At 31.5% G+C, this 13,459-nt stretch overlaps 1 protein-coding gene and 1 long non-coding RNA gene across 7 annotated transcripts in view; one reads left to right on the top strand and one right to left on the bottom strand.

The window, feature by feature from the left end:
• The window catches only part of LOC143222236 (uncharacterized), a 44,855-nt gene extending 43,948 nt beyond the window's left edge, over positions 1-907 (bottom strand). For 3 of the 6 annotated variants that reach the window (XR_013012112.1, XM_076448459.1, XM_076448460.1), the window contains exons 1-2: positions 800-905; positions 401-551 (exon numbers count right to left, since the gene is read on the bottom strand). The gene's annotated coding sequence lies outside the window, so the exon portion shown is untranslated. Of the gene's footprint in view, positions 1-400; positions 552-799 lie in introns of all 6 variants that reach the window. The other 3 variants (XR_013012113.1, XR_013012114.1, XM_076448461.1) reach the window with 2 other exon arrangements.
• Positions 908-1,305: 398 nt separating this feature from the next.
• Positions 1,306-5,148, top strand: LOC143222237 (uncharacterized). The gene is made up of 2 exons (XR_013012115.1): positions 1,306-1,431; positions 3,406-5,148. It is a non-coding gene; the product is annotated as an uncharacterized LOC143222237 (long non-coding RNA).
• Positions 5,149-13,459: the final 8,311 nt, after the last annotated feature.

Genomic DNA, 13,459 nt, shown 5'->3' with positions numbered 1-13,459 from the left:
CTAACTTGTACTTCAAGCATTCACAATGATTCAAGTTTTTATTTAAATTTAAAATATTTGCTCTACATTATTATTATTATTTAATATCTACTGTTTGGAATTTCATACATATACATATTTTTGTTAACTGTAGTATTATAATTAATGATGAATTATGGATTGTTTAGTAATATACAATTAATAAATTAAAAACGAATTTATAAACACTAACGACATTACACTAATAAATAACCTCAACAATACTCATAAATAATATTACTAATACTATTGTTTACAGTAAATATTGTTAAACAACTTTAATATTGAACAATACATATTGACATTATCACTATTAATTGTTTATAATAAACATGCTCAAACATTGGTTCATGTTTGTGCTTTAATGTTAATAGTTTCATACCTTTTTACATTATCTGCAGTAAAATGTGTCTTGGTGAAAATTCGTTATTATTTAAACGTGTGTCTATATAAGATTACACATCCTCGAATGAAAAATTACGTCATCTCTTGAACAACTCCAGCTAGGAAACGATGATCTGGCTCACGAGCAGCTAACACAGAAAATCAAAGAGAACAGAGGCTTAGGTTTACTAGCGGTAGGCAGGCTTACCATAAGTTCAATAAAACTGACATCAAACTTGTCAAGACCATTCACTGGACTTGAAGTCTCTCTCTTTAGAAGGTAGAGGCTATTTTATAATTACTCAACATTAAATCATTTTCATATTACAGGTAGAAAACATTTTAAAAACAATTTTGATAAATCGTGTTTTCTAATAACGTGTATTATACTTCTTACCTAATCTTTCGCCTAGAAGTTATAGCCTAACCAATATTCTCCATTCATCAACACTTCAAACGTATACGTATTCCATTTAATACAATGGAAACTCAGTGAACGTCTCTCGCAAAACCTCACGTGTCACGAGACAGTGCGCAATGGAAATTTTTTATGTCGAATTGAGGTTTTCTAAATTTAACGACCAAGTTTCATACAATTACTTATTAACTTTTTACATTATCTGCAGTAAAATGTGTCTTAATGAAAATTCCTTATTATTTAAACGTGTGTGCCAAGTTTAAGGATATGGCTGTTGAGAAGACAGTATGAATCACTTAATATGAGTAGCGAAATCGTTGATGAGTTAGTTCCACAGTTTGAGAAATTTTAACTGATTGGCACTGAAAATTAATCTCTTACTGTATTATGTTTGTTATTACATATTAATATTAGGAATGAGGGTAGAGATTTAAAAAATTATAAAACAATCACGTGAAAGTTAAACTTCAGAAAATACTGTACTGATAAATTAGATTGGTTATTCTGATAATATGTGATACGGATATTAAAGATTGCAAATATGGTTCTTTTTAATACTACTAATAATAGTATAATAATACTGCTACTTATAGTAATAGTATTTCAGAACAGTAAGTTTATATTTACCTGTTAATGTAGACTGCAGTACAAGTACATTAATGTATTGTTACTTCTATTTTGATCATATCTTTTAATATTTTAAGTTGTTTAGGAGGAAAAGCTCTTAAATAAAGAGCGTAGAAAGTTAATTTCAATAAAGTTTTAGAAATTGGATTCAAATGAAACTGTAAAAATGGTTATCTGTTTTACTAAGATAATAAATACCACAAAGAGTTTTATACTACTTTTTGTAGTTTATGTTTTTCCTATTCTGCTGCTTGTTTTGATCTATGATTTATAGATCCTGAGTTGTTGTTTTTGCTAAAATTTTAATATTTTATTATAAAGTTCATAGGAAGCCCTGCATTTAGGATATTTTTGTTTACCTTTTTCTTAGTGTCTTTAAAATATTGTAAACAAAAAATGTGAAAATATGCATTGATAAGTCATTTTGTTTAAGTTACAAAATATATAAATGAACATAGACTATAGCTAGTATTTTAATTGGAAAGAAAACAGTGCGTGGAAATTATAGTATATAATGTAATGTATAATAAAGTAAATAATTTTGAAGGTTTTAGTGGGTACTAATAACAAATATTTCAGTGGATTCCTTTTTGAGTTTATAAGATGTGAATCTATTTTTAAAATATTTTTAATTTTCAGTGTTAACTGAACAGCAATCATAAATTATAAAAAAAAAAAGCAAAAATAGTACTACAGGCCTGCTGTTTGATTGCAGAAAAATACTGAACACATAAAAGTAAAAGGAGGATCTGATTGGGGTGTCTAAGAATGTTAACAGGTTTCTTTAATGCTTGTGCATCATATATTTTTTTTCATACTTAATATTGGTAAGAATGGGAAAAATAGAGGACAAAAATATAAATTTTGATAGAGTTAGAGTCATTTTCAGTTAAGGAAGTTTTATTTCGCTAACAGAGAAGTTAGCCTTTGGAAAGGGTTGTCTTTAGATGTAGTATATGCAAGTACTTTATGGTACGGCCTGATAAATATTGAGATGATAAGATATAAACATGAGTGTTTTATTTTAAAGTTTAGTATAGTGAATGGGACAGCCTAAATAGATCAAGAGGCTCTTGGGGTCTTTTAAATTTACCTTGTATCCTCTACTCTTCTTGCATGTTGTTGAGGGTTGGAGAGTGATGGAGCTGGAAGCTGACTGAGCAGTGGCTCATATAAATTTTTTCTTTCATTGCTTTGGAGGTGACATTTAAATACATTTACACTTTGCACAGAAACTGCTTTGATTGAAAGAATATTCCATATATCTACAACTTTTTGAAATAAAAATATCTTCCTTAAATCTAATATTGAGCTGTGGTTATATATTTTATTCTGGTGGCCTCTAGATATAGAATTATTAAAAATAAAGAAAGCTGCATTGTTTAATATTTCAAAGCTTTTAATAACTTTAAAGACCTCAATTAAGTCATTCCCAAAATGACAGGTTTCAAGTGCAGCAAGATACAGTGGTTGATTTAAGGTTGTGTGGGCCCAGGGGTTAATAGTTTTTGTGGGTTCTATGTCCCATGTAATTTTACATAGAATAAAATTATCAATGGCCCTATTAAGACTGTAGGCCCTGAGGCTGAGCTCCCTCTAGCCCCTACCTAACTATGCCAATAGGAAGATGTAATTTCTGTAACATTCTTTTATAAGAAAGGTTTTGATAACCTGTAACCATTTTCCTCTGAACTTGTTCAAGTAGATCTACATCTTTTTGAGAATATGAATGATATACTTTGATCCAATGCTCTAGTGAGATCTGATAAGTGATTTGTACAATCAAAGCATCACATTATACTCTTTACTTTTAATAGTTTTCTTAATCCTACTTAAAACCTGATTTGTAGCTTGTGCAAATTTTGTGTATGTATATTAATACCATGTTTGTTAAGGACAGTGTTTACATACCAGTACTAAAACTTGTTCATTCAAGGTGTTTTTGGTTCTTAATACAGCTTGCCTTTATTATAACTCTACCACTGGGATTCACGTGCACCTGATAGTGATATAGGTGAGGGGAGCATTATAACCAAATAATCAAGAAGGATGTCATGCTGAACAAGTACTGATTCAACAGACTATTAAAGTGAATCAATTAATCTTATCTCTATGGGTCTTCCTTTGGTCATGAGTCAAAGGCCATGTCATCCCATTTTTAGACTAATTTTTTGAAATTTTATTGAATTTTAATGAATTAATGTATGTTAATGAGTTTGGTATTAAATTGTAGATTATAATTCAGATTTTAGTATTATACATTTGTTACTTAATTTAAAAGTAAATAGTAAAAAATTCCTAAATTTTGAGTTTTGTGTGTCATGTGGATGTTGGTTGCAGCATTAGTTCGAATTAGATGTTTGTGATGTTCAAAAACGAAGTCTGTAGTTTCTTATATATAAGAAACTCAAATTATCAGTATTGACAAGCTAGAATATAAGAATGTCTTATATGCTCTATTTTCTGAAATATTAATATATTTAATGAATCAAACAAAACTGCCCTTTTCCATTTTTGAAAACACTTGGATACATAGACCTAATTTGCCCAGTGATGTGTGTGTATAATCAGTCAAAATAGATTTCAAAAGAGAATATAGATAAAATAAAATAAGATACTGTAGTTTAAGATAAAACATGAATACAAAAGTGTTCCATTATTTCAGAAACAAGGGACACTTGTGTTTACTTATTTGCTCAAAAAGTCTGATACTTTAGTCTGTTTGTTTGTTTTGGAATTTCGCACAAAGCTACTCGAGGGCTATCTGTGCTAGCCGTCCCTAATTTAGCAGTGTAAGACTAGAGGGAAGGCAGCTAGTCATCACCACCCACCTCCACCTCTTGGGCTACTCTTTTACCAACGAAAAGTGGGATTGACCGTTACATTATAATGCCCACACGGCTGGGAGGGCGAGCATGTTTGGCGCAATTCGGACGCGAACTCGCAACCCTCAGATTACGAAGTGCACGCCTTAACATGCTAGGCCATGCCAGGCCTTATTTAGTCTATTTAAAACCACACTAAACATGTTGCAGTTAACAACATGACATTGCTATTTCCTTCTGACTCTGATTAATATCTTGGTTTTATCCATAAATAAGTTTTGGAACTTCTTGAAGTTTCCACAAAGTTAAACAATTTCCTCTTTCATTACATCACTTATGATCAGATAGATGGAATTCTTGATGGGTCCAATGACAGCCAAAAGTTTTCTCTGCAACCGTAAATGCAAGTGACTAGAAAACTGCCCAATGGTCTTTAAACCTGTTATGATAATCAATCCACATTTCCAAGTTCGTTTTTTACTTTAATTTCCAACATAAAGTTCACATCAGAACTTTATATTTATATCTCTTGACTTTTCTTATGGGACTTGTTTTTTTTTTATCCCTTATTTTGTGAAGAGTGTAATGATTTTGTCTCTCAAGTTGTGTGGCAGTGAGTTGATAAAATTTTGATAGCCAAAGCACCACAACATTATATGCAAGAAAGCCATATAAATGATGCCATTATAATGAGGCAGTGCTGTATTCTATATTTGTGAAATAAATTAAAATGCTTAACTTACAATTTTAGTCTCATTTATTCATATATCATTAAATATGAAACAAAGAAATCATTGAAATTCTTAATGTATATACTTGTCACAGGAAAATGTTTACAAAGATAATATGAACAATAAAAGTTTTGTATGTTACAAATAATGATCATCTTGAATGAAGTTTCATTTGTACTTCTTTATTCAATTTGTTGTACTTTGTGCTCTTTAGAATGACCAGTGAAGGTTCTTGATGACGAGAAACCCACTTGAAATAAAAATGTATCTTGGAATGCCTGTTATGGGTATTAACACTCATTGATAAGCAGAGAATAACATTTCAACCTTTTTAGGCCATCTTCACATTAACAAAGAGCTATATCGTACTTAAGACATGAATTAGAACATGAACTGCATTAATATATGATGGAATCATCATACAACAGTAGAATTCTATCAGTATAAATACATTTAATCTGGAGAACTGCTACAACAACCATGAATTCTCAAGTGATAGTGAATACTACTACTTCACCCAGTTCTGGTGTTGTCTGTGGTTGCAGGAGGCTCATTGACTGTGGAAGATCTTAACATCATAGTTCATTGTATTGTGGGCTCTTTAATACCTTTATTGCCTTGTCTCTCTCTTTGTATGTCTGAAGTATTTTCTCCTTTATCTGAAGTTGACCATGCAGATGATGACTTTGATTGGCTCTTTCTTCCTCCTGGGTATGTACAAAGTTTCTCTTCACTTGTTAAGAATGGTATTCCTCCTCCAAATCTCTTTGTGAACTTGATTACTTGGGTTTGTTCATTACTTTCCTTTCTCCTGTGTCTTTTGATTCCTCCCATTCCATACAACATGGTTCACACTGAGAATCATTTGGTTTTTCCTTCTTCCCCAAACATACATATTTATGTTGGCAAATTGCTGCATCAGTTTCATTCACACATTCAAATGCTCTGTCATCTTTCACTCCATGGTTACTTTGGTATAGATTCCTTTCTATGCACTTGAGGACTAATCTCGTCTCCAGTAACACTGTCTTGTACTCAATTTTCCTGTCTTTGTTACCTACCCTCTTGTAATATCTTGTCTGATCATGATCCTTTTAGAGTTCCTGGTTTCCTTCAGTCATCTGTTCTTGTTGTGGAACCCTTCTTCTTCCATGGATTTCTTGTCCCCTATGCTTATAAGATTTATTCATAAGCTCATCTGGATAATCTGTTTCTCCCTGTATAGAAATACTTGCAGGCCATTCCATGTCTTATTACATCAAATCTGTCACTTGACTCACTGTCTGGCCTTGCACTTTTGACAACCCTTGAATGAGATTCCCAATACTAGAATGTGTTTTATGCTCATGCCCAACATCTTTATTTCCTACTATCTCACCATCTAGTGGTTTCATCTCCCTCAGGAAACTGACTACCTCAAATTGCCATTATCCAGTCAACTCACCATCTTTAATCATTAAGTGCCTCCTTTATCCTTGTTTTCTTAACTGTTTATATTATTCTCCCATTTCCTTTTCAGAACCCACATGATGGCTAATGTTGATTCACATGGAACACTAACTTCTATAAGTCCACATCATGTCAGGGTAATGGAAAATACTAATACTACCTGCCCTGGCTTCTAAAGTGCCCACTGTTGAAATGGAGGTTTTGTAAAACCATTATAGTGGTATATATATCTATTTCATCATCCATTTGAGGCTGTACTTTCCCTAGATTATCATGGAAAAAGCCAGCACCAAGTAAGTATCTGCCCACTTACATGGGTTTTGTATGTTAGCTTTGCAAATTAAATATTTTGGTGGTAATTTGTTGCACTTTCTTCAGTAAAAGACCTTTGTGATAGTTACGTTCATTAAATCTGGGCGTTCCTCTGGGGTCTTCTCCAACAAGCATTACCCCTTTTTCCCCATCTTTGGGAATAGCATGGGAAACTCCTGTAACAACCAGTTCCTAGCCACCTGGGTGGTCAACTTAAATAGTTTCTTACTGGTTATATAATCCCTCCAGAGAGAGTCTGAGTGGGAAGTAGGACTAGGGTGTCCATGTAAGAGTAGTGCATATCACCCCCTATTTTGTTGTATGCTACTTTCCTGGTAGTTTGACCAGCCAAATAGAGCAATGTGTTCTACTTCTCAGTTTCCATTTTTTTGTATAAAGTAACTTGTAAAACAAAACCTGTACCAAACCATGCAAGCTGATCTCTTGTCCAAGCCACACTACGCTTTATGTACCTCTGACGTGTTAGGTGCAAATGGTTGGTTGGTAATGTATATTTTGTGTTTATTCCAGAAATACATGGGCTTATTTTGCCTTCCTCCTTCTATCTGAGTAATGTGTATACCATGCATGAGGTGGGCATGTTTTCCAGGATTGTTACCCCTATAGTAATCTGCTGTGGACTCTCCTCTTTATTCATTATATACCTCTTAAGGAAGTTCATCTAGGTTCTCACAATTGCTACTGCTCTTCCATCACATCAGTGTAGGATCCTGGCTATTGTATGAAAAGCTAAGTGCATTGTTTCAGAATTTAACATTTTCTTAATTTTGTGTTTGTAATTCATAGGTGTTGAGGCTATAGAACATTATTTTTGCAAACCACTGATGTCAAGGTTGTAGAGATATCTAAAAAGGCTAATTGATAGACATAAATATCTGCGACCAGGAAACAACAAAAGTAAAATCACGTGAATGAGGAGTTGGGTGTGAGAGAAATTAAAAAAATGTAAAGTTAACCATTGTATGAATGAATGGCCTAATGATTGATGTGTTAGAGTGAGATTAACAGTTGGACATTGATAAAAGGCAGATGGTTATCAGAAGTATGAAGAGCAGACGATTATTGTAACTTCAGGATAAAATTGTGGAAACTAACATGATAGCATTAGTGAATTATACATAGATATTTTGCTACCAAAGTAGAGAAAAATAATTTGGCCTATTTTCTTAATTCTAAAATGATCGAGTTAGCTTAAGGAAACTTCTGACAAGGAGAAATGAACTATACAGCATTTAAAATACAATGATAATCCCCTGTGTAAAGAATGTTTGTACATATGTTTAACTTGTTTTGAATATATATATAATTTTAAAAACAAGTAAAATGCATACTGTTTCTTTATTGCCAAATTTATTGGGACTAAGTTAGACAACTACTGTAGAAGAAACCTTATCGCAATACATTACTATACATATACTACTAAACACTATTTTCCAGCATTGATATATCATTATATACTATATATTTGAAAAATAGCTGGTCTGGGTAGAGAATGCACTATATAGAGGAGTGAACAACATTTTGACCTTCTTTATCGTTATCCTGACGATAACCGAAGAAGATCAGAACATTGTTCATTCCTCTACATAGTGCTTTCTCTACCCAAACTAGCCGTTTTTTATGCATATAATTTTTTTGACAAGTGGATTTTCTCATCATTATGGATTATCATTATACACTGTTCTTTTAGACAATTAATAATTACTCTTACAATATTGAAATGCTATCTGCCACAGGTTTGTCCATCTAACCAATCAATCTGAGTTTTTCTACAAAATCATAGTGTCATTATCACAGCTATTAAGACCAATGATTTTTACATAAGTTAATATACTTTTAACAAGGGACCTTTTGATCCTTCAAGGCTCTCCCTGCACATCCACCTTGAGAATAGTAAAGATTTAAAGCCACACTAGTTTCTCTGGAAAAATCTATTCCCCTCTTAATGGGAACCTGACTTGTTTTTTTTCTTTTTCAAATCTTAAAATTATGACCTGATACATCCCATGTATTTCAATACACAACACAAAAAAATTAGAGGCCTTTATTCTATGGATTATCCAGATAATTTTGTAATTTTCTTCAAGATCACCTCTTACCTTTATTTTCTCAAGTAAAAATATCTTATTTATTTGCATAAAATAACCCTCTTATTTCAAGAATCATCCAATAACTAAATACTATTTCTGACATAAGGAGACCAAAACTGTACAAAGCAATTTTGTGGAAAGATAATTTTTTCTTTTGACTGTGGCTGTACATATATATGTGTGTGTGTTATATTAGCTTAATTACGAACATCAAAGCACCACTTCAAGAGCTTTTCTGACTTAACTACCACTATAACAGTATCCTCTTTTTTTTTTCTTCAGTCACACTATTGAGTGCATTTGCATCTATGTTTAAACATGATCCAAGTTATAACCCAAATGCATTTCTGTGGACTGAAATGTAATTAAAAGTAATTTGCCAATATTTGTTAAAATCTTGCCAATTGATTCAAGGCAATATGTAGTACCTTAATATCCTCCATAAAGCTAGAAATATCCAAGAATTGAATGTCTTCAAAAACTTTATTAATTATGTCTGTATTAATATTAACACAAGTAAGAAAAAGCAAAAGTCTGAGAATTGAACACAAAAGCATTTCACTAATAAAAAGGGCCTAGTGTGACTGGACTCCATTAATAACAACCTTTAGCATTTTCCATACCTATACCTATTTGATGTCATTAATTAATCTTTCCTGTGTGGCACCATATCAAGAGCTTATTGAAATTCTAAGTACCATTCCATACCCTTTAAACCATTCAGTTAATAAGTATATTTTTGAAAAATAGATAACTTTATTAGACAGGATATCCCTTTGATGAATTCTTGTTGACTTTCATTTGTAACATTATGCTAGGGGAAGACTTGTGCTTTACATACAAAACTTCTTTTTGGTTATGGTATATTGTATTTGAATGCATGAAGTTTATAAAATGTACAGGAGATATGTATTTAACCCTTTCACAATGGGCTTGGTATAATAAACATGAGTTTATTTACACATTTGCACTATACATTTTCGTACAGTTTGTGTGTCTTCACAAAATTTGGTAGAATTTTAGTAAATGTTAAGTAATTTGTACACAAAAAACCAGTTGTTGTTACTGAATATATGTTTGTGAAAGTAGTGTGTTTCATTACTGGTCTGTGTGTGAGTGCAAAGTGAGTTCATGTTATGATTAAGAAAAACGAAAACTATTCTTCATCCCAAAAATCTTAAATATTATTTGTGTAATCTCTTAAAACCACCTAAATACATTTCAGATGTTTGTTTTTAGTAAGACTATATTTTATTATTTTCTGTACTCTAACTAGGTAAGGTTTGTCACTTAACCAACCTTGTACCCATTATAAAAAAATTAGAAAATATAAATTATGCTTTTTTCATGCTAGAGTGACTACATATTATAATACAAAAATACAAATGTTTAGTCTAAGCATTATGTGTCTCATAATGCTATATATACATTATTTCTTATTCTGTTGACCTTTCAGTCATGCCGAGCTAACGTTGCACAACTTCTATTGATGTCATGCATATGAACTCGTTACGTATCCAGTAATATAAAACTGACCTTTAGTCTTCCCTGTGTTTTAGTGGAATAGTATTTTGTAATGTGCAGTCACATTTTATTTATTATACATTATATATGTATTAGATTATTACTATTTAACAATAAATTATTCAACATATTTTTACTAAAATATAGAACAATAAATTTAGATGTAAAGCAAACAATTATCTCTTCTCACTATGACCTTCAAACTGCTGCACAAAGGTTTCTGAGCATTTTAAAATTTCAGACATGGAGGATATCAAACAAAATTTTTTTTAGGTTTTATATATACACAGCTGAATAACCAAAAAATCATAAATAACTTTGCTGATACCATAGGATTCCACTATTATTTATTAAGCCCAGTAACCCACTGCAGCTTTGTTGTTCTCTCCTTATCAATAAAAGTGTTAATACCCATACCAACTGTTCTGAGATATAGACTATAGATACAACTTACCTTCATGAAATCTTGGTTTGAAGGAACATAGTAGCCTTTTAACAGGTTAAAGTAGCTGAGAAAACCTCTAAGGGAACATTCTAAGCTGTCAATAGATTATTCATATGTCATATATTGTAGTAAGAGTATATAAAGAATCATTTTAAAAAAAAAAAAGTTTCTTATCTTATATTCCAGCTTGTCAGTATTAGTAATTTCAGTTTCTAATTTGTGTGAAACCATAGAATTAGTATTTTGACATCACAACTACCTAATTTTAAACAGTGCTGTGTTTGACATAACATATGACTCACTAAAATCTATATTTGTGTATTTTTAATAGTTACTTTTAAATTAAGAAATTAACACATATACAATATTAAAGTTTGAATTATAATCTGTAAGTTAATTCCACTCTTATTGACATAAATTCATAAGATAGTAGTTGAATAAAATTTTGAAAGCAAGTCAACAAATGTGATGAAATGACCTTTGACCCATCATGAAAGGGTTAATGTAATGAAAATAGTTAAGTGTCTTGCCCAGATTACTTGGGTATGCCTTTAGGTATGTAGAGTACTGAATGAACCTAACAGCCATGCAGTTTATCTCAGTGAGTACAGTGGTGAATGGTATGATAAAAATAACAAATGGACTGACTTAAGAAATGCAAGATCAAGCAACTCTTTTCAAACATGGGTATTGGGGTCAAGTGTTAAAACTCAACAGTACTGGCACTCTTAAGTTTCCAAAACAATGACTTCCTTTTTATTTTTTTGCACACTCTAGCTTTTTCTCAAGCATCTGCTATTGAAATTTTGCACTCACCACTAGCCTTGAACCATCTCCCATTTTCTTGTTTTGACTTGAATTGCAGCAGTGCATGATGTAATTGTCATGCAGTAATAGCATTTCATGCAGGTCCCTAATAAGCACTTATATTCAAAATTAGCTTCATTCTTAGACCCAGCACTGTTCTTACCAGAGGTGTTTAATTTTGCTCTTCAATTTTGAAATATTTCCACAACTTTTGTGTTTGATTTAATTTAGTATTATTTATTATTTTTGTTGCTCTCTTTCTTGCTGTTTCTTCTTCAGTGTATGCCTATTCCTCATTTGAGACTTATAGGTGATTAATGATTCCAATTTTCACTTTATTAATTTCTGAACAGCATTACACTACATGGTGTTTTAGGTTCACATTTCACATTATTTTTAAACCTAGCAAACTTCTATTTTTGTAGCTTCTTCCTGCTTATAAGGACAAAAATTTTTTTGAAAAGAGACTTGTTAACATCCTCTACTAGAGTTGTTGGCAGAACTCAAGATACCATGCAGTTTTATACCATAAAACTCCTGACAACTCCTAACTTCTCTGTGGTTACTGGAGTTTCATTTTCTGTGGAAGATGTTACTGCCAATTTTCACCAGTTCTTTCCACTTTCTGGTTTTTCTTTGGCTTCATCATTGAGTGAAGTTGAGGAGAGTGTCATTTCTTCTTTTTTCTGATTGTTTTGGGTTTGTATTATAGTTTCCATTTTATATTTCCTATATTTTATCACATTCATTCATACTGTTACTGTACTTTTTTTCTTTCTCCTGTTACATAACTTCTATGCTCTGAAATTTCTTGCAGTAGATGTGATCACAACAGGATCTTTCAGATTCAAATTTAGATTTGTGTTAAACAGAACATTCTTTAAGCTGTACTGTTATATATCTTTCCATAACACTAAATCATTAATTGCCGCTTGATTTCACTACATGACAATAGTTATATATAAAAATCTCCCATTTACATGTTTAACACACAGTGCAAATACTTTTTTTTTGTCTGAGATATCTAGAAGTTCATTTATATGAAAAATATTGTTTCTTTTTTCAATTGAGGGTCATTTATTATATGCTCTGGCTTGTGTGATTCATTCACCTTAGATTAACTTTTCACCTTTGACATGAGAGGATGTTTTATAAGCCTGTATGTGTAATTGAAATTTCTTATATGATAGAACTGCCTTTTTTTATATTTTAGTTATATACTTATTGCAACTCATGGGTCAATACTCATAGTCAATTTGTGGTGAGCAGTTAGTTTCAGTTGTGTATTTTCTCCTATACTATTCATTTAGGCTTACCATGATCTTTGTTATTTTTGGCTTCATCTTACTAGTATATCAATTATTAGTTTAAATATATTGTATTTCTTCCATACATCTTGTTATTTTCCTTATTATTTATCTTTTATCATTCTTCCTGTTTGGTTGTTTTGTGTGGAACCCTTGACTAGGGTCTACATAAACTTCACTCAATATTGTATATATTTTTGTTAAGAATTGTATTTTAGTGCTTAGTGATATCCTTTGTTCTACTGTTCAATTCGGCTTAAGTTTTTGTCATTTGCTGTAAGCAACTGGGTAATATATTTTAATTTTTCGCTATTACAAAAATATCAGGATTTTATAGGGCTGGATTCTTTACAGTTGGTATCTGTTACTTTTTGGCAATAAATTTCAACAATAAATGGACAGCACAAAATCCACTTGTTTTAAAATAATACATTGAAAATAAGACAAATCCATGTACAAAAATTCTTTGCACTGCTGGTTATAGCAGTTGCATCCAGAGTT

The sequence above is a fragment of the Tachypleus tridentatus genome, chromosome 8 (genome assembly GCF_004210375.1).
Source record: "Tachypleus tridentatus isolate NWPU-2018 chromosome 8, ASM421037v1, whole genome shotgun sequence".
Classification (NCBI taxonomy): Eukaryota; Metazoa; Arthropoda; class Merostomata; order Xiphosura; family Limulidae; genus Tachypleus; species Tachypleus tridentatus.
The sequence above is the reverse complement of the archived record's forward strand: the minus strand, read 5'-3'. Positions and strand labels throughout refer to the sequence as shown.